Source organism: Macrotis lagotis, chromosome 2, assembly GCF_037893015.1.
Source record: "Macrotis lagotis isolate mMagLag1 chromosome 2, bilby.v1.9.chrom.fasta, whole genome shotgun sequence".
Taxonomy (NCBI): Eukaryota; Metazoa; Chordata; class Mammalia; order Peramelemorphia; family Peramelidae; genus Macrotis; species Macrotis lagotis.
Genome location: NC_133659.1, coordinates 104,760,582 through 104,781,731, shown reverse-complemented (window position 1 = coordinate 104,781,731; position 21,150 = coordinate 104,760,582). Strand labels below are relative to the sequence as shown.

Here is a 21,150-nt window from a genome sequence, read left to right as displayed (position 1 = left end):
CCACCTTTTTGTACAATGTGGGTAGTCACCATGGTACAGTAGAAAGAGACCCTAGCTCTGTAGGTAGCTGTCCTGAGTTCAAGTCCCCCTTCTCATATTTTTCTACCTAGATGACCTTGGGCAAGTTAATTAACCAACCTGGGCTTTAGCTTCCTCAATCACAAAATGAAAAGGTTTGACTAATGGTCCCTGTATTGCCACTTGTGATCCCATGGTGATACTTTTTTTCTTTTCCACCAGCTACACTCGTTTGGACTGGATTCCAACCCCAGGAAATATCATCAGGAAGCTCATCATCTTACAAGATTCTCCAGCCTTGGGACTACCAGTTGCTTAGTCCCCTCTGCCCCCACCCCTGACTGGAGGCCTGAAAGTACTCCTCCAAAGGCTCCATTTATAGTGATCTCTTCATTTCCCACCAATTCCACTCCTTGCATTGGATGACATCATACTTTCCATCTCCCCTTTCAGCTTTTGTTAGTATGATACTACCCCCATTTGTCCATAAGGTCCTTGAGGGCAGGACCCTTTCCTTACTTTCTTGTATTTGTGTCCTTAGTGCTTAGCAGAGTGCCTTATATAGGTTAATAAAGGTTAATTGACTGACTCACTGTAATTTCACTGTCTTCTTAGTGTTCTGAAAACCTTTATAAAAATTATAGGAATATGAACTATTCTTATTAGATTCAAGTGCTAGAAATGTGGAAGGAACACTGGAGGGCACACATCCCCTCTATGCCTTTCTTGATTTTTCTCTTTAACCTGTGGTGACCTGAGGGAGGTTAATTCTTATGAAGCAGAGGCACCAGGGAAATCTCCTGTCTTAGCCAACCCCCAAATAACCAGCATTTGTCATTGTCTCATAGTTTCATGGTGGGTCTGCTTTGTGAGTGTGTTTGTGTGTGTATGTGTATGAGAGAGAGAGAGAGAGAGAGAGAGAGAGAGAGAGAGAGAGAGAGAGAGAGAGAGAGAGAATTGAATTCTAGTGTCTAGTTTGCAATTAACTCGGGATTTCCTTGGGGAGGTGAGACATTTGAGGTAAATGAACTCTAACTTCACTTCCATTCCTAATATGTGTGGCCCAATGGACCTTGGAGTCAGGAGGATGGGAGTTCAATTCTGGTCTCAGACACCTGTTAGTCACTAGCTGTGTGACCTTGGGGAAGTCACTTAACCCTGATTCCCTCATATCCGATGTCATCTCTTTATATCTGGTTACTGGACCCAGATGGCTCTGGAGGAGAAAGTGAGACTGGTGACTTAATATAACATCCCCCTATTCTATTCATGTACTTGTCATTGTATCACCTCCCTGATGTCAAGGTTTTCTTCGATAATGAAGAACATACATTAGAGTTTTATAAAGGCAGACTAATGGCAGGGGAAAGTGCATGCTGCTGTCAAGGAAGGAATAAGCCACCTAGTAGAGGTGGCACTGGATCTTACTGCTTTTGTCTTTATTGTTACTGCCTGTTTTTAAAGGACAATAGCATGGACACTGGCTATAAGCACTATGCTGCTGAGACATCTCTGGTGATAGAATAGGTATCCAGTCTTGCCTTCTGAACTGAGCCCAAGGTATCTCATAATAATTCCCCCAATACTATCATCATCATTATCACAGTATTTATATAGTACTTTACACATATCTTATTTGTTCTTCACAATAACCCTTTTAGAGATAGGTGCTAATATTATTCCCATTTTACAGATAAGGAAACATTGTAGGAGATTAAGTTTTTTGCCCAGAATCAAATAGCTAATGTCAAGGGCAAAATGTGAACTCAGATTTGAAAGATTTGAACTTCCTGACTCCCAATTCACCATTCCATGGAAGAGACTCGACCAGCTGCACTTACCCAGTTGCAGTTAACAAGAACCTCTTCCCATATAATCAGTGAATGAAACAGAATTTGCTACATTAGTTAGTTTTGTGGTCCTAGCTTTTTTTTTGCAAGAGACTGTCTCTACTGTACACACTTCCTTTCCTCTTGCCTAGTTCCCTCACTATTCCACTTTATCTGGAATCTATGTCAGGATCACAGATTTAAAGACTTTGGATATAGTGAATCCATTTCACTGATGAGGAAAATGAGGCACAAAGTTAAGTAGTTTGTTCCAAGCCTCATAGCTAGTATCTGTCTCAGGATTTGAACCCAGTTTCTTGGTTTAAAGTCTGGTGCTCTATCTACTACACTGGCTGCCTTTCCTAGAGCCTTTCATAGAAGCTTCCATTCCTTTGTAATGTCTCACTAATTTACACTTCCCTGTCTGTGGCATTGGATGTGGGAAACCAATCATACACCTATGCACAAGACTCTGTCCCTCCCAGTGAAATACCTGACCCCCTTCTGGATCAAAAAACATCTTGTTGGATTCACAATGGAAAATTCTTACCACCTCCAGAGAAAGAAGTTGTGGGGTCTGAATGTAGATGGAAGCACACTATTTTTCACTTTCTTCAGTTTTTTTTTTTTAATCTGTGTCTTCTTTCACAACATGACTAATATGGAAAGAAGTTTTGCATGATTGCACGTATATAACCTATATCAAATTATTTACCCTCTTGGGGAGGGAAGGAGAGAATTTAGAACTCATTTTTTTAAATGAATGTTTAAAATTCTCTTTATATGTAATTAGAAAAAATTATTTTTTAAAACTGACTACTGGTGCAGGACCCCAGGTGTTCCTGCACTAAACTGGAAGGAATAAAAAAGACTGGCTTAACTGGACACCTCTTCTTGGATCATCAGTCCTCTTCCTGAACATCATCTCATCTGCACTTTTGATACTCCATGGCTTTTCCCTTTCTGGAACCCAGTTATTTGACTTGTGGCTTAATAGGAATGAAGAGTAAAGGCTAACAGACTGCCTTCTGTGGGGGGTGGGGGGAGGGAATCGAGATTAGGGGAAAAACTGTAAAATTCAAACTAAATAAATTTTAAAAAATAAAGATAATGCTCCCCCTTCACCATTAAAAAAAAGAAAGGCAATTATAAACATATAAGGTTGCTCTTAAAAGTAAAAACAGAAATTAATACAGCTCAATTTTAATCTATCAAAAGCAGGAAAAGAGAAGTAGTGTTTTTATAGCTCAACGGGGACAATACAAAATCATCATTTTTGCCAAGGATTTCAGAAGGTATTGCAGAAAGTTTAAGGAAATTTTGAACTTCAATGAGATAAGAAAAGAATAGGAGGTTTGTGTTAACTGTCAAGTATCAACTTTACTTGAAAGATTGTTTTTTTCTTCTTCAGGGTGTTAGTTTTAAAATTCCTTGTGACTACCAAGTTTGATTTCACAGATTTTAGTATTATTGTGATTTGGGGAAGGAGCTGGAATCATGTATCAACCTTTAAAATTGAGTAATTTAAAATTTGGATTTATCATTAATCTGATGAGTTGGGGAAAATAATTATTCAAATCAGAGTTAAACTGTTTTCTGAATGGTGGCTATTGGTGGCACACCTTTGAATCTCAAAGAACAAAATGAAAATTACCCTTTACAGGTTTCTGAATGCAAATAGTATAGAATACCAAACTAGTAGATGAATGGAATGTTTATTTGTTTGTTTTCCATTGAGATGATTTGGAAATATATTCAACTGGTTTAATGTCATTTGACTGGAAATAAATTGATTTTTTCTTTTCTTTGCATTTCATGGTTTATGTCCATAATATTACTTTGTTAGTGTTAAGATATTTGTAGTTTCTAACATTATGATTTTGGAATTCATTGCAGAGAAGTACTATTGTTTTGGAGGAATGATGCTAACACTGTTGCAATTTTTTTAGGGTTTTTTTTTGCAAGGGAAACGGAGTTAAGTGGTTTGTCCAAGGTCACACAGCTAGGTAATTATTAAGTGTCTGAGGCCAGATTTGAACTCAGGTATTCCTGACTCCAGGGTCAGTGTTCTATCCACTGTGCCACCTAGCTGCCCTGCACTGTTGCATTTTTATGATTAAAAGATTGATTTCTCTTTTGATCTGAAAAAAAAATAGGAATGAGGAGATCTTTATTTATTCAACTGTCTCCTCATTCCTATTAAGCCACAAGTTGAATAAATAAAGATCTATTGCTTTCAGCACATACTGGTTGGTCCATCTCCTTTGTAGAAATCCACAATCCCTTCCAAAGGAGATTAATAGAATAATGGGGGGGGGGGGGCATGAGGTGGAAGAAAGAGGAAATTATGTGGTCTAAGTTAACATTCCAACATTCTTCTATACAAACAGAAAATCACATCTAGAAGAACTGGCTCCCCCTCTTTAATTTCCCCCTAGTAGGGAGAGAACTATACAATAGATCATACTCCCTTGAAGGCAGTGGCTATTTCATAGCATCAAAGATGTGTAACTAGATCAAATTTAATAATAATGATAGTAATGATGAGGGTGAAGATAATTAGAATTTATTATAGGGCTTAAAAATATGAAAAAAGTATATAGATGTAATCCCTTTTGACCTCACAATCACCTTATGAGAGAGGTGCTACTATTATTCCCTCTTAAAGAAACTTGAGGCTGTAAGGAGGTGAAGTGATTTTCCCAAGATCATATAGCTAAACAGTTATCTGAGTCAGAATTCAATTTCATGTTTTCCTGACTTCAAGCCCAACACTTTCTCTACTGCCCCACCTAATTTCTCCTAATTTAGACCTAAGAGTGACCTTAGAGGTCACCTATCTGCTTCTGATTTAAAGCTAAAAGAGACTTTAGAAAGCTTTTAGTCAAATCTTGTTTTACAGATGTGAAAACTGAAGTCCAAGTGTCTTACCCAAGGTCACAAGAGTAGTAAATATTAAAATTCATGATTCTCTGGTTTCATATCCAGCATTCTTTCAATTTCTTATCCCTCACATCTAGCACAATGCCTCACACATAGTTGGTGTTTAATAAATTTGAATTGAAAACCACGATGATCTCAAAGTCAGGAGATTTCAAAATCCACTAGCCTAGAGGCCTAATAATAGATCGCAAACAAAAAGCACCTATATACTGTGAAGTAGCTAATGCTGGCATTTTCATCCCTGTTTTAAAAAGGCCAGGAGAAATGAAATAATTTGTCCAAGGTCAAGTATGGAGTAAATGTCAAAGCTGGCATTCCAGCCTGGGACTCTGTTGCGTCCAAGCTGCATTACCATTAGACCAAAAAAGGCCAAGTCTCACACTGCATCCTGGGTCATCTTCAGTCATCCTGATCCATATCTGACCACTGGGCCCAGGTGACACTGGAAGAAAAAGTGAAACTGGTGACTTTGCACAGTCCTCCTTCACTTAAAATCAGTCCAGTTGCAGGTTATGGCATCATATTTCTGATATCATGGTCCTCTTTGAGAATGAAGAATAAACCACAACCATTAGATCATGCTGCAAGGAAATGACTAATTGACCCTGAGATTAAGATAGCCAGAGGTACAGAGAAAGGCCAAGAAAACACCAAGTAGTAGGGGTCCAGGGTAGGGCAAGAGTATTTGAGACTGAGCAAGAGGGAAATAGATAATAATCATTTCTTTCTATGGTGGTGGAATGTGACTATGCCCCCTTTTGCACCTCTGTGGCTATGTAGCTGTGGGTCAATTCATAAAGAGTGTCAGTAAGCCAGTTCAACAAACATTTCTTAAGTGCTCACTATGGGTTCTGTGCTAAACACTAGGGATATACAGAAAGATAAAAATATGATCCTGTCCTCATGTATCTTACATTCTAAGAGAGGAGACAGCATGTAATAGCTTCATACAAGATTTATACAAATTAGTTAGAAAGCAATCTCAGAGGGAATATTCTAGCTATGGAGATGGAGAGAATCAAGAAAGGCCTCCTGCAGGAGGAAGAAGCTGAGCTAAGTATTGAAGCAATTCAGGGAAACCTAGAGGCAGAGGTGAAGAGGAAAAGGAAGTCAGGCATGGGAGACAGCCAGGGTAAAGTCATAGGATGGAAAATGGAATGACATGTGCAAGAAATAGAAAATTGACCAATGCAGTTGATCTTAGAGTATGTGAACACATATAACATGTAAGAAGACTGGAAAAGTCAAAAGGGTGGGATCAGATTATACAGTACTTTAAATGCCAAATAGAAGATTTAATATTTTATCCTTGAGGTATTAGGGAGTCACCAGTATTGATTGAGAATAGGGTCATATCAGCAAATTTATACTTTTGGTAACTGATAAGAGGATGGTTTGGAATGAGGAGAGACTAGAAACAGGGAGGCCAATTAGGAAACTTTTGCAAAAAGCAAGAGTTAATGAGGACATGAACAATGGGGTGGCTCCTGGAGTGTAGAGGAGGGGACATATAGAAGAGATTTTATAAACAAAGAAATGACAAGGTTTGGTAAAGGATTGGATGTGTGGGGTGAGTGAGAATAAGAAATCCTGTGTGACTGGTCCAGGATGCACTGGGGAAGGATGCAGTTGGGGAAGTTTAGGAGTTTTGTTTTGGATATGTTGAGTTTGAAATGCTAATCTAATTGAAGTGGGTGGACATCTAGTTTAAGATTTCCAAGAGGCATCTGAAAAAATTTCAACATCTAGTCAAGCCAAAGATACTTGTTTTTTTTTTGTTTGTTTTTTTAGGTTTTTTTGCAAGGCAAATGGGGTGAAGTGGCTTGCCCAAGGCCACACAGCTAGGTAATTATTGTCTGAGGCTGTATTTAAACTCAGGTACTCCTGACTCCAAGGCCAGTGCTTTATCCACTGCGCCACCTAGCCGCCCCATGATGTTAAAACTTTTAAAAGGGATTTATCATTTTCCTGTTCTAGGGTCTAGAAACCTGGACCCAAACTCTATTACAAGCATCTTTGGGGGCGGCTAGGTGGCGTAGTGGATAGAGCACCGGCCTTGGAGTCAGGAGTACCTGGGTTCAGATCCGGTCTCAGACACTTAATAATTACCTAGCTGTGTGGCCTTGGGCAAGCCACTTCACTCCATTTGCCTTGCAAAAAAAGAAAAACCTAAAAAAAAATGTTTTAACAACAGGGGGGCGGCTAGTGATAGAGTACTGGCCCTGGAGTCAGGAGTACCTGAGTTTAAATACAGCCTCAGACACTTAATAATTACCTAGCTGTGTGGCATTGGGTAAGCCACTTAACCCCAATGCCTTGCAAAATCCTAAAAAAAAAAAAGATTTTACCTCTGTGTGCATGCATGTATGTATGTTTTTTTTTTAAAAATTAAAAGTGCCTTATCATGCTATGGCATTTTGTAAAAGATGAAAATTTGTTTTTTTTTTCTCTCTCATCAAAGTTACAATTCAATTAAGATAGATTGAAAAATGAAGCAGACAAGTGATCAATATTTTAAGTGCTATCATAGAATTGTGAAGTATATCATAGAATTGGAATCTTAATATTAGAAGAAACCTCAGAAACCATCTGTTCTAACCTTTATCTGAAGCTTAAATCCCCTTTTGCCCCTTCTCTAATAAGGGATCTTCCAGGCCCTACTTGAATCCTTCCCCACCCCCCACCCCCAGTGATGGAGAACTCATTTCATTTTTTGACAACTCCAGTAACTTTAGTACAAATATGACTTGATGGTTTGCAGTATCCATCACCATCCTGACCACCCTCATTTAGGATTGCTTCAGTTTGCCAGTCCTTTCTGGATCCACTCTCAACTCTCTGGATTTTCTCCCTTATTGGGCCAGATTCTTACCCTGAATGTTAACTCACCTTGCAATTCCTTCCTCTGACTAGTTAATTCCTACAAGAACCTCCATTTTAAAGGAAATGCCTAGCCTAGTCGTGTTTTTGTTCCTCTTTGGATTCCATTCCTGACTTTCCAAATTTACTCCAGAATGCCCTTGTATGGGTACCTTCTCTTCCCATTCCAACCTTTTCATCCTCATTTTATGTGTTCTCTTCTTCCATTAGAATGTAAACTCCTTGAGGGCAGGGATTATGTTATTTTTTTGCTTGTATTTGTATTCCCAGTGCTTAGAACATAGCAAGACTTAATATATGCTTTTTAGCTTAATTGACTTGCCAATTACCCAGCTGGAAATGGATGTAATACTTTAGACCTGCACCAATAAGACAAATTACAGTGGAACATCACTTCCTTCATCCTAATAAAGTCTAAAATTGAGCTTTTAAACCCTAAAGTGATCTAGAAATATGAGCTGTTATTACCATGAGGATGCATAAATTTATCCTTGTGGTTACTCCCTCCACATGTCATAACCTAGTAAATGATATTTAAGAATTGTCACCATCAAAAAATTCATCATCCTATGGCTGATTTATGAGACACTCTGAACTAAGTCAGTCTTGTATTCAGATGGTAGATATTCTGTCCATCACTAGGCATTTCCATCTTGGCAGCACCTGTTCACCTGTTCACAGCACAGCCTTTGAATCATTATTATAATTATTATTATTAGTTTTGTTAACTATGGTGTTTCACTGTTGAATCCTAATTGCTTGGATCACACTAAGCTGCCCCCCTCCCCCAGAGTTTTTTAAGACTCAGAATTTGAGAGTTGGAAGAGAGCTCAAAGGTCATCTAGTCTATTGTTGCTCAATCATTTCAGTCTGTTTGATTCTTTGTGATCCTATATACAGTTTTCTTGGCAAAGATACTGAAATGGTTTGACATTTCTTTCCCCAGCTCATTTTATAGATGAAGACCTGAGGTAAACTGGATTAAATGACTCACAGAGGATCACACAAATAGTGTCTGAGGTCATATTTGATCTCAGAAAGATGTCTTCCCAACTCTAGGCACTCTATCCATTGTGCCACCTTAGCTACCCATCTAGTCTAACCCATGCCCAAAAGAAAATCCCACTCTTACATGAAAAAGTTTTCTATAGGACTTGGTTGCAACCCCAACCCCTTCTTATTGATAAAACTACTCAGGCAAATTTAGGAGGTACTTCAGCCTCTTCTTGAAGATCTCCAATGTTTATCTACCTTGGAAGCTCTTATTGTTAGTATTTTCTGACTTGAGCCTAAATTTGTCTCTTTGCAATATCATGATGAGGAGGATGCTGATGATGACAGTACTTTAAGATTTGCAAAGCATTTTTTACATATCATTATCTCATTTGATCCTTCTAATCATTACTTTTGATTCTATCCTCTGGGTCCAAACAGAAAAAGTCTAATTCCTTCTTCAAATGACAATCCTTCAAATATTTGGAGTCAGTTATCATGCCCCTCCCCCCTAGTCTTCTCTAGGCTGGCATTCTCAGTTCCTATCACCAATACTCTATGGCATGGACTCAAGACCCTTCACCATCTTGATTGCTCTCCTTTTGGATGCTCTCCCACTTATCAATGTCCTTCCAAAAGGACGCATCAACTGTCCTATAGCTGCGTTCTTCATCCTGTGCTTGTTACATCTTACAGACTAAACAGGAGTGACAGCCAGGAAGAACCATTAGGAAATTAGAGTCCTATTGTGAAGGATAAGTATTTGTTAGCTTAAGTGAGGCAAGGGTCACAGCTCTTCATGTGAAATGATTACCTGAGCCTAAATCTACAGAGTGAAATTGCCATTCTCTTGTGGAAATTATTATCACTCACTAGCAAGCATTCACTAACAATTCTAATACAGACCAGACACTTTAGCTCAGGCAAATGATTAGAGTTACCAGTGGGACTCTAAATCATTAATTTCCTAATTGATCTTTCTATAGATTCTTCAGTCTTTGGCCTTGACAAGAACAGACTAGCTGTATACATCCTCGTTCTTTTCACTACTGGAGGTTAGAACCAACCAAAAATAAAGTCTTGAATAGATGAATGCCTGCAGGATGTGATTTGAGGGGGACTGGGAAGGTCCTTGTGCCAACCAAATATATCCTCAAGCATGCCTGAAATTAAAGTGTCATTCATTTGGGCATTGCCATCTACCTGAAAGATTTCTTTTGAAAATGCTCCTTGAAAGATTTATTTGGTGGAGATGGGTGATTTCACTTGTATAAGGAATATAACATTGTGAGGAAGACAGGAAGGAAAAAAAGGAAGGAAGGAAGGAAAGAAGGAAGGAAGGAAGGAAGAAGGAAGGAAGGAAGAGGGAGGGAAGGAAGGAAGGAAATAATTATTATTTACTATATGCTTCTTCTTGTTCCATTGTTTTCAAACATTTCTACCCCTTTATGACCCATTTGAGATTTTTCTTGGTATTTCCTTCTCTAGCTCATTTTATAGATGAAGAAACTGAGGCAGACAGGGTGAAGTGACTTGCCCAGGGTCATTCAGGAAATGTCTGAGGCCAAATTTGAACTCAGAAGATGAATCTTCCTAATTTTAGGTCCTGAGCTCTATACACTATGATGCCACCCAGCTGCCCACTATGTGCTAGACATTGTGCAATAGTATCCCATTTGATCCTCACAACAAGCCTAGGATTTAGGTGATATTATTAACCTCATTTGCTAGATGAAGAAAACAGAAGTTAAGTGACTTGCCCGAGATCACACAGCTATTATATGAGGTCAGGAAGAAGGAGAAGGAAGAAGAAGGAATAAGAAGAAATAAAGGAGGAGGAGGAGGGGGAGGAGGGAGAAGAAGGGAGGAGGAGGAGGAGAAGGGGGAGAGGAAAGGAGAAGGAGGAGGAGAGAAAGAGGAGACAGAGGAGAAGAGGAGAAGTAGTAGGAGAAAAGGAGGGAGGAGAAGGAGGAGAAGGAAAGAGAAGGAAAAAGAGGAAAAGGAGAAAGGAAGAAGGAGAAGGGGAAGGGGAAGGAGAAGGAGGAGGAGAAGGAGGAGGAGAAGGAGAAAGGAGAAGAAAGAAGAGAAAGAGATGGAGAATAAGGAGGCAGAGGAGAACTTAATTATTTTGTTGTTTAAGGTATACAAAATACTTTTGTCACTATAACTCCACAAAAAGGGGTAGTATTAGAATTATAAATACCATTTTATAAATGAGGAAACTGTGATCTTGATTTGCCCAAATTCAAATTAAGACTCAGATATATAATAGTTGTATAACCCTGGGCAAGTCATTTAACCTCTATTTATCTCAGTTTCTTCATCTGTAAAAAAGGGAATGATAATCATTTCTATTTCACAGGATTGTTGGGCGGATCAAATAAAATATTTGTAAAGCACTTAGCACAGTGTCTACTACACGTTGGGGCTAGATAAATGCTTATGTTGTTCCTCCCAAGTTCATACAGCTAGTAATTGTCAGAACCGTCTTGATTCTATGACTGTCTTCTTTTCCCTAACCCAGTAGTTCACAACCTTTGGTTGGAGGACTCCAAGAGTGGGAGAAGGGATAGAAGGAAAAGTTATTACAAGGGATTCAGAATCCATGTAGTCACAGAGCAGTCATTTTGATCTATTGGGGAGGGTGGGAAGCCAGATTTGCTATTTTGTCAGAATAGGGAACTTCCAGTGTGGAAATTCACTCCACTGATTCAGATAATCAACTGTATAATTTACAGTATTAGGGAAATATGCTAAGAACTTATGACTTTCTCAAGGTCACAGGGTGAGTATATAGGTATCAAAGGCAAGATTTGAACTCAGATGTTTTTATTCTAAGGTCTTCCTTTAATCTCCTACCAAATACCAATTTTTTTAAACTGTGAGAAAAATATGCAGAGTGATTCATTATATTAAACAAATAAACCTATTCTTCTGTAGATAATAAACAGTCTCACACATTCTATATATTGTTATTTTCAAATGTCTATAAATGCTGATGTGATTTGTAATGAAATACAAATTTCCTTAAAAGTATTGTTGAAGTCCATCCTAACAGCAACATGGGGGTGATGATCAACCTTAATGGACTTACTCATTTCATCAGTAAAACAATCAGGGACAATTTTAGGGTATCTGTGTTGGAGAATATCATCTGTATCCAAAGAAAGAATTGTGGAGTTTAAACTAAGACCAAAAACTATTACCTTGAATTTTTATAAAGGTATCTTATTATGTAATTTTGCTATCTCTTATATTTCATTTTTTCCTTAAGGATATGATTTCTCTCTCAATACATTCAATTTTGATCAACACATAGCATGGAAACAATGTAAAGACTATCACACTGCTTTCTGTGGGGCATGGGGGAGGAAAGTGAGATGGAGGAAAAATTGTAAAATTCAAAAAATGATAAAAAAAAAGTATTACTGAAATCATAGGCACATTTTATCATGTATTTTCTTTTTTGCAAAACAATGACTTATTAAAAATAAAACATACATGGATTTTTTTAACATATTTACAAATTCTGGCCCAAGTGGATTTCATAGAAAATGCTGTAGCCAGACATCAACTTCTTACAACCAGACAAGCACCCCTGTCTAAACCCTTCCAAGGTTTTGCAACAGTCAGCAGGACATCCTTCCCTCCACCAAACCTCCAAAATTTTAAGATAAGTTAAACATGACAAAAGTCCATGTAATAATAAAAATGAGTTCACTAATGTCTCTAACATGAAAATCTAGACTAGGAGGCAATTTTACTTGAGTTAGAGAAAAGTAACAAATCCCCTCCCGCCCAAGAGAAGCTAATACTGCTTAGTATAGGACCTGACCTTTAATAAGCACTTAATAAATATTAGTTAATAGACTGACAGATGTCCTCCAAAAAGGGCACAAGGTGGGCATCTAGGTGGTGCAGTGGACAGAGCACCGGCCCTGGAGTCAGGAGTACATGGGTTCAAATCTGGCTTCAGACACTTAATTACCTAGCTGTGTGACCTTGGGCAAGCCACTTAACCCCATTGCCTAGCAAAAACTTTAAAAAAAAAAAGCAAAAAGGACACAAGGGAGATAGTTGGGAGGGGCATCAGACTTTGGGGAATTAACCTCTCATGGAACAAAAAACCTCCTGGGATAGCAGATAATTGAAATATATAAACATATTGAAATAGTCTTCTATAGTAAGATATATTTGCTAGGAGGAATTCAGAGAAAACTGGGAAGATTTGTATGCACTGATGCAAAGTGAAGTGAACAGAGAGAAGAGAACAATATTTATTGTGTCTACCATAATACAAATGAAGAGAAGGTGACAAGAAAGCTAAAATGAATACCAATAATAATCAATCTGCAAAAGAGGTAATGAAAATACCTCCTTTCTCTAGCAGGCCAGGAGGAAGGAGCATTTTGGTTATGGAAGTAGAAGAAAATGAGACCAAGATTCTTGTTCCATGACTTATAGCCTCCTCTATCACCCAAACTAGTAGAGGGGAGGGCTCCCCTAGGCTCCCTTTCCTCGTTACTAAGATTTTCTTTTCTACCTTATCATTTGTGTCAAGCTGACTGGGTCTTCCTGGAATGCCATTTGATTTCAGCCCTGTGACAGTAGGCTCCTCCACACTGGAAGAGCTCAGAGAGCTTCCTCTGTGTTTCCACTGGAGTACCCAGTGAACAAATTTAATGTGAGTCTGTAATATGGCCACCAAGAAAGTGAATGACAGCTTGAACCGCATTAGTTACCAGAAATAAGGCAGTACTACCTCTGTACTCTGCCCAGTCAGACTACATTTGGAGAACTGTGTTCCATTACAGGAACCACAGTTTAAGGAGGATGTGGTTAAACTGGATAGGACCAAAGGAGGACAGGATAGTGAAGGGTCTTGAGTTCAAGTCATATAAGAATAACTGAGGATGTTTAGCCAGGAGACAAGAAGACCTAGGGGAAACATGGTAGTTATGTTGAAGAGTTGTAAGCTGAGAAAAGAATTTGACTCGTCTGTTTGACCCCAGAGGGCAGAGCCATAAGCAATGGGTGGAAGTTGTAGAAACACATTTAGATTTGTGTCAGATAAGACTTCCTAACAATTAGAATTGTCCAAATGGGTTTCCTTTTGAAGTGGTGGTTCCTCCTTATCGCAGGTCTTCTAGAAAAGTTTCTTTGTTGGGTGTGTTATAGCAGGGATTCCTTTCAGGTATTGATTAGACTAGATTTTGTTCACTGAGTGCTTCAAATTCACAAAGTACATTATTTTAGATTGTAAGGTCTCCAAAGTCAAGTACCATCTTTTTCCTCTTTTTGTATCTTCAATACCCATAATCCCTGGTACTATAGTAGGTGCTAAATAAATGTTGATTGATTGGCCTGTTATGGTGTGTAGGAGGCCTTTACTGCCAAGAAGGCATTTCTGTGGAGCCGAAACAGGTGGTATATTATTCCATTCCAATTCAAAAATTTTATAATCTCATGGCTCAGTTCTCCTCTCAGTGGCCTCAACTTGCTTTCCCAAACAAGCAAGCACAGAAGCCTTGTTACGTTATCACTGGCCTTGCTGCCAAAGGAGGTATGGGGGGAAAAACAGTCAAGGCTGCTGTTTCTCTCTCCCCATTCCCCATCTCCTTTTCTAAGTTCTAATACAACAGCCATCCTGCACTTTCCTAAAGAAGAATGCTATCAGTAAATGATGTTGGGGATGGGAAGCAGTTCAGAAAAATGTTTGGACTTTAAAAAAATGGGGTCAGAAGTACCATGGATTAGTGTATAGAAGGTGGACTTTAAAATTAAACAGATTCAAATTCAGTTCTTCCTCTGACGCACACTAACTATGACCAAAAGGGCAAGTGACTGTAGTTCAGTGGAAAGGTTTGTGGCTCTAGTGACCAAGTGGGTTCAAATTCCACTTCTAATTATTTCTATTTATATGACTTTGGGGAAATCACTTAACTTCCCTGGCCCTCTGTAAAAAGAATAAGATTAGATGACTCCTCCTAGAGTTATGACCTTTTAACATGTGTTCAAATCCCAGATCCTCCACTTTTTATCTTTCTGAATTTCAGCAAGTCACTCTATCTTTGTGAACCTCAATCACCACATCTGTAAAATGGACTAAACAATATGATATCCCAGTCCTGCTCTGGTGTTACGGTAGGAACTTAGACTATAAAATTACAGATGAATTGTCTATCCGTGGAGGGATCTTTCTCACAAGGAGTTCTACAGACTGATGAAACCACCTGTCTAAACCAAAATAAAGGATATTTGGGGACTTCAAACATGCCCCAGTCGGAGAGGTGTTGCACCCTGCAACCTCTAACTGACCACTAGATGGCACAAGGTCCAACATTGGCAGCACCTCCCTCAGGAGTCTACAATGACGGCAGCCCATCTGACTGATGCCCCTAGTCCTGGCAGCTGTCGACCTCCAGCACAGAATCAGCAGCAGCAGGGGTCCTGCTGTTTATGACTCAGCTTACAGCTACCACCATAACAACAGGATCATTAATTAGTTGTCTATGGCCATTAAAGAGCAGCATGGTGGCCCTTAGGGGAAGGTGCTGCCAATGCCTGACATAGATAAGACCCCTTGCTGGCTGTCTACCTGCACAGATCTGCTGAGTGGCATGATGGATAGATCATTGGATTTGTATCCAGGAAAATCGGAGCTTAGACACACTGACCAACTGTGAGACCCTGGGCAAATCACTTAACCTTCAATTACCTCTGTTTTCTCCCTGTGGAGGGGCACAATAATTAGTTTATTGTGAAAACCAAGCATGATAGCATACATAAAGCACTTTGCAAACCTTTACATACTGTAGAAAGATTATAGAAATGCTGACTAGTTAGATATTATTATTTTATTTTGAAGAACCTAGAAAAATGATTCCTCCCTATCAGCTATACTGAACCTGAGACCTCAACTCTATCACCATCCATCACTTATTTACCTCAACCTGAGTTGTGAGTGTCCAAAGTTCCAGTTTTTTTTTTCCTAAAATGGGAATTAGTGAAGCACTTGGACCTAAGATTTAAAACATAAAGGTACCCCAAAGGACTAATTCAATCTCTTTATTTTGACAGATGAGGAGATTAAGGCCCCACAAGGTTAGTGACTTGTTCAATGACACACAGCATCAAGTCATAGAATTGTTATATGAACTCAGATTCTTTGACCCCATATTCCAGGCACATTCATCTAACCCACATGAGTATCATAGAGGAAGATGGAAACACAAGCAGAGGGAAATGTCAAAGTGAATTGTCAGCTTCAGAAACTTGCTTTCCAGTTAAAGCATTCTTGGGACTCTGGGCTTCACTAAGTGTTTTTCAGTTATGTACCCTTTCTTGGCAGAGATATTGGACTAGTTTGCCAATTCATTCTCCATCTCATTTTATAGATGAGGAAATTGAGGCAAACAAGGTGAAAGGTCCAGAGTCACATAGCTAGAAGGTATCTGAGACTAGATTTGAACTCAAGTCTTCCTGACTCCAAGTCTGGAACTTTACCCATTTGCACCACCCAGCAGCCTCAGTCAAACAGATAGAGTTGGAGAAGGAGGAAATCAAGACAGGGATAACATGGCTAAAGCAGCTGTTGTGTAGTACTTAGAGCTTGGTCAGATATTAAAGCACTAAGATCATCCACTGTGGCCCGAGCCACATGCTTTTGTCTTAATGCTTGTCTTACTACTGGACTTTGGTGATTCTGGAAGAGAGAAAGAGGTTGACAGCTTTGTGTAACTTTGCCTCACAAATCTAATTCACACATAAGTCTTCATCCCATGATGTCATTGATTCTCTGAAAACGAAGTACAAATGGCAATACAAACAATGGAAACAGTGGCAAAGTGAGCCTGGTCCAGTCCTTACAGTCTCCCTGCCTTGATGGATGATAGGGGTTAACTCACTCAACTTCTCAAACTTGACTTCCCCTGCTGAATTCTAGCTTGGTGAGAATGAGACAATTCTCCAAAAAAGACATATGGTTTCTGATGGAAACTCCTTTGGGGGTAGCATTTACGAAACACAAGGAATTACCCACTTGACATTGGATTCTCACAGGGTTATAAAAGTTGCTTAAATGCCAGCACAATTTTCTCTCTCCTTGACATAACCCAAAGTAAGCCAATAATGTTGGCTTGGTTCCCCTTTAGCTTTAGGGAGGTTCTAGGGGGAGTGTGTAGGCATTCCCCTGTTGAATACCTAGCCATTTTTTCCTCCCTTATAAGAATCCATCTCAGGAAAATATGATTGCTGTTTCATAGATAGATAGATAGATAGATAGATAGATAGATAGATAGATAGATAGATAGATAGCTATCTCCATATGCCACTTAGAGCAAAGGTCATTTCCTGAGACCTGGGGAGGAATACTAGATACCCTTTTTCTATATTAGGAATACTGAGGAAAAGTATTGTATTTGTAAAAGTTAACTCAAAATACATTTTCTCTTAGATAAATAATTTCCCCTGAATAAGAAGTATAAAATTTCCATGCTGCTTCATCCAAGGCCATTATTCAGAGTATCACTTCTACCTCTTCCACACCTGCAATTTGAACCCTGTCCCTGGTCCTTCAGATCTGACTGGTCAGCTTTTGTCTTACTTAGTTTGATGGGAACCAGCTCTCTAATCCATCTCTGTCCCTAGCTGGACTAAGTATCTCCCCCCCCCATCTCTCCTTTGTGTATTGTCTTGCTATGTTACATTGCAAACTCCTTTAGTACAAAATTGTTCCAATCCCTTGCTTTTGTATTCCCAGGGCTTAACACAGTGTCTTACACATGATATTGTTCAATCATCTCAGTTGTGCTGTACTCTTTCTGATCCCTTTTGGGGTTTTCTTGCCAAAGACACTGACGTGGTTTGAAATTTCTTTCCCCAGCTCAGAGGAGAAAACAAGGCAAATGAGGAAAAATGACTTGCTCAGGGTCACACAGCTACTCAGTGTCTGAGTCACATTTGAACTCCTTACTCTAGACCCAGGGCTTTATCTATTGTGCTGTCTAGCTGCTTGCCTGCCATGGAGTAAGTGCTTAATAAATATTTTATCTATCAATCCTAAGAAGTTTCTATGATTCTAAGTACAGCTCTCTGTTTAACATACTAAGGGCACAACTGATTCTCATCAAGAATGAAGGCAGAATCATATTACCAAGATAAGATGTGGTACATGTTATGTGAGCAAAGACAAATCACGTAATTTCTCTGAACCTCACTTTCCTCATCTATAAAACAGATGGGGAGGAGGTGGAAGTGATAGTCTGAGTAGAGGTCGTGGCTGAACCAACAGGGAAATTTTGTGCTCTTTATTCAGGAGAAATTTTTTATCTAATGAAAAAAATTTATTTTAAGTTAGTTTTCGCAAATATAATCATTTTCTTCAGTATTCTTAGCATAGATTATATATATATATGTATATATAATAGGTATCATAGCATCTGCCACACAGTATTTCTGTGAAGATCAAATTAAATACAGTATACTCCAAATGGTTCTTTGATCAAATTGATTTAGGAGATTCCTTCCCCCCAGTAAAGGAGTTTATGACTCATTCAGTCCTGCCAGACTGTGTGATCCTTTTCCATGTCCTTCCTTAAGTTCACCACAAGGGAAGCATTCAGGCCTTTTTCCATTTTTTTTTGTCAAGATTCTTCAATGCTGTAACAGAGCATTCTGGTCATCTTGTCATCCCCTGCCCTCATCATACAGTCCATCTTCTCCTGTCAGACAATTCCTCTGTGACTTCTTTTACTCCTGTTCTTCAGAGTTCTTCATTCATTGAATGTTGACGCCTGTTCACCTTCTCACCCTCTGTGTGATGCTCAGTTTTAATTATCTGAAAACTCTTCTGCTTTGTCCCATAATGACAAATCTGTACGCAAACCTCAAAGTGTTGCATAAATGTTGCTATTGTTGTTAGGCCAATCTTGACTTAATGTCCAATTATATTCTTAGCTATCTCTGGTTCTGATTTGTTCCCCCAATTCTTTCTACTTATTCCCTCATACCAACCAATATGGAATCCATTGCAACAAGAATTGATTAATGCCTGCTATATTAAAAGACTCTGTGCTAGGCGCCTGGAACAACAACTCAACAACAGCAAAGATCCTGCTCTCAAGAAACTTACTTTCCGTTGGGAATCATAGAAACACTAAGCTAGATGGGACTTCAGATTTCATCTTGTACCTCAAAAGGAATCCCTTCTATGCCATCCCTAACAAGTGATGGAAACATCGCTGAAAACTGAGGCAGCACATTCTATTTGTGGATAGCTCAGACTGATATGGATAGCTCTCTGGCTTCCTTCCCCAATTTTCAATTAAATTGCTTCTTTTTCTGATCTTGGAGGCTAAGCAGAATAAGTCAATCTCCTATCTAATGATCCTTCAAATACCTAAAGAGAATTATTCATTCTCTTTATAATATGCTTTAAAGTTTGCAAAACATTTGCCTAGACTATTACTTGCTACAGATAAATAAATGTGGGGTAAATGCTACAGATATTATCTCCATTTTACAGATGAAGAAATGGAGATTCTGTTTGATCAAGTGACTTATCTATAACTGGTTGGAAACAGAGAAGGAATTTGAATTCAGTTCTTTCTGATGCCAAGTTCTGTATTCTAAGCACTATTTCATACTGCTGCTTTATAAGGCTAATAGTTCTACTTCTTTCAACATCTTATTGCAAGATTTTGAGTTCCTTCATCATCCTGACTTCTAGACTCATTCTAGTTCATCATTGTCTCATACTCATTCTCCTCTCCACACTGTAATCCATCAAACTTCTTTTTGAAAGCATTTTTGAGACAATTGGAGTTAAGGAAGTTGCCCAGGGTCACACAGTTAGTGCCTGAGAGCAGATTTGAACTCAGATCTCCCTGACTACAGGTCAAGCACTATATCCACTTTGCCATCTAGCTGACCCTCCATCAACCTTCTTTAGAGATGTGGGAAACTATGAGTATGGAAAAGTACATAAAACATTAGATTTTTCAGAGGTAGATAGTTATACTGTCTTCCCCCCCTTTAAAAATTCTTTTTATAAGGTTCAAAGTGAGGGGGAGTAAGTGTAGAGAGATGGAAAAATTGAGGTTATCAAAAAAAAAAACCATGATCAAATAAAAACATCATATTGTAGTTGTGTTATAATCATAGCCAAGCATGGTGTGACCATCACCACTTTCATGCCTTTCTTAATGCAGCTGAATATTAAAGATATGATTTTGGGTTGCCATGCTTACTATAAACTCATAATGAGTTTGCCAATAAGACACAGCCATCCTACTACCCCCCCCATCCTATGCTCTGGCAGAGTACTAGTCCCTCACTGCCACTCATCCACCCACCCACCACCAGCACCTTCCCTCTGAGATGACCTCCTATTTAGACAGTATAATCTTGTATGTACGGTTATTTGCATATCAGAATGGGTGCTTTTTAAAATCGAGGCCTGTGTTTTTGCCTTTTTTGTGTCTCCAGGACTTAGCAAAGTGTCTGACTTATAGGAGATGCTTAATAAATGGTGGCTGCCTTATTGCACTAGACTTTCCTACATGTTCTTATAATTGTGTTCCTCCTTTAAAGCCTGCTCTAGCCTCCTTAACCAGCTCTCTGCTTACAGTAACTCCTGTAAGCAGTGAGGCTCTTCCAGGCATGTTCCCCTCCTGTACTGGCCTCATTGCTCAGACAAACAGCATCTACACCAAAAAGCCTTTTCCTGGACCTGGTGTATTCCAATGTGTGTGTGAACGGATCCACATCTCCCTGGCTCTCATCTGTCTGCTAGTAGTATTTGCCATACCAGTCCATCTGTAATTCAGATGAAAACTCTAGCCCATCGGCAATAACTGTTCTGAACACTCACAGGAGTTTCAGGGAGACTGTCTATCACCTCCACAATATGGGGAGAGTGCAGTGAGTGTGCACATATCTAACATGCGCTCTAAGGAGTGAGAGGAAACGCTCTGGGATGGGGTGAGGTTGGAGGATTTTAGGAACCACAAGATGCTTCATATGGAATGGCAGGCAGGCAGCCAATCCAGCCCAGGGCTCTATGACCCTGCCCTGAGGATCCTCATCTCTCCTGAGATAGATGGTCAGGTCCATGGCCCTGATTGCATGACTATGGCTAAGTCATTTCCATTCTCTTATCCTCAATTTCCTTATCACTAAAATGAGAGGGTGAGATTACTTGTTCAAAGAGTCCCTTCCAGCTCTAAATTCTATGAACCTTTGACTTCTGTCTCTGATGCGATAAAAATATAGCATCAGCTGTTCCTACCCCTACCTTCCTCCCAATCTTCCTAAATCTCCCCAGCAGTTTACATTCTGCTCGGCATTGGAGTTGGATGATTTATACAAAATCTCCTTATTCCTCCTGAAGGCAACAGCCCAGATGAACCTTTATTATCCTGGCAGACACAGGAAATTTGATGCTGGCACTGATGTCGGATTCTGCATCCTCCTCCCTGCCCCCCAC

General features: G+C 39.2%; 1 long non-coding RNA gene across 7 annotated transcripts in view; it reads right to left on the bottom strand.

Moving 5' to 3' along the window:
- The window catches only part of LOC141513024 (uncharacterized), a 106,671-nt gene that overhangs the window by 49,339 nt on the left and 36,182 nt on the right, over positions 1 to 21,150 (bottom strand). Inside the window, exon 6 of one of the 7 annotated variants that reach the window (XR_012475664.1) lies at positions 919 to 5,232. The exons of the other annotated variants lie outside the window; for them this stretch is intronic. This is a non-coding gene — a long non-coding RNA (uncharacterized LOC141513024). Of the gene's footprint in view, positions 1 to 918; positions 5,233 to 21,150 lie in introns of those variants that run through there. 7 annotated transcript variants of the gene reach the window in all.